Genomic DNA, 1,365 nt, shown 5'->3' on the forward strand with positions numbered 1-1,365 from the left:
TATATATACGTGATATATACGTGATGATCACTCAAGGCAAACATCGCTGTATCACGGGTTTTATTCGTTATTAATACTGCTTCCGTTGCTAATATCTATTTTTTACCTAGACAGTCAGCTATTTATGACACCAGTGTCTCATTAATCGTTATAAGTCGAGGTGAAATTTGATCAGCAACGGTCATACGGAATATCTGCTGATGAAGCATAAACAGGCTGAAAATCACGTGATCCTACAGTACCCCTACTGATGCTGGACAATGTTCTTATACCATTGATAGTTTCTGTGCTTTTTTAGTACTAAACGTCTATACGAGATGCACTCTCGGGATGAATAGTGCAGTATTACGGCTTTCTTAGAAAATTCAACGTTAAGTAATACATAAGGATTGCTATTTGGTACTAATATTGCTTCTATTACTAATGTTTAATTTTTACATCGAGGTTTCTTAATGCTGCATTTAGGCCATTTTTAGATTGCAAAAATATCTTTATTATATCCATTACAACATTTCGAGACCACCACCATCCCGAAGTTATGTCATTGGAGTAAGTGATAGTATTCTTATTTTGATGCAAGGGCGCTTTGAGTTGGATCGCAAAGGATGATAGAAATAGAAATAGATAAAACAAAATCAACGCCCGATTTTAAATTTACAAAAATATAAGTATTGACAAATTTCAATATATGCCTAATGCCTGATACATGAGGGTATCGCTTTCACAAAATTCACTAGGTTCTACCAGTGTATAGTTATCAGACCCAAAACCGGTGTTTTATCACTAATAACTGCATTCCAATGATCCATTGCGGCTTACAGCAAAACGCATATGACACAATGATATTATTCTTGCATTATTCTGATAATGGAATTGTGAGGGACTCAAACGTTAATGGTCTAATGGATTTCGGAACGCTATTATTGCAGGCTAAACTTAGAGCAATAAAGAAACTCGTACATAAGGGATGCCTTTTATATCGCACGCAAACACACAAACACACACACTCACACATACATATATAAGTATGAGTGTGTGTATGTGCATCTGTATGACTGTGAGTATGTTGTGTACATACCTAGACACAACCACACACGCTTACATCTATGAATATTATGTATACATAGGGAGAAAGAGAGGAGGAGAGAGAAGGAGAGAGATATGTACGTGCACATCAACGGATAATATATATGGCATATATGTATGATATATAATATATAACATAAATATATAAATATATATACATACATATATATATATATATATATATATATATACCCATCTCATTTTTATATAAATATATACATATATCTGTCTTTCTTATTACACATATCTATCTATCTACCTATCTATATATATATATAT

Source organism: Octopus bimaculoides, chromosome 4 (genome assembly GCF_001194135.2).
Source record: "Octopus bimaculoides isolate UCB-OBI-ISO-001 chromosome 4, ASM119413v2, whole genome shotgun sequence".
In the NCBI taxonomy this organism is placed as follows: domain Eukaryota; kingdom Metazoa; phylum Mollusca; class Cephalopoda; order Octopoda; family Octopodidae; genus Octopus; species Octopus bimaculoides.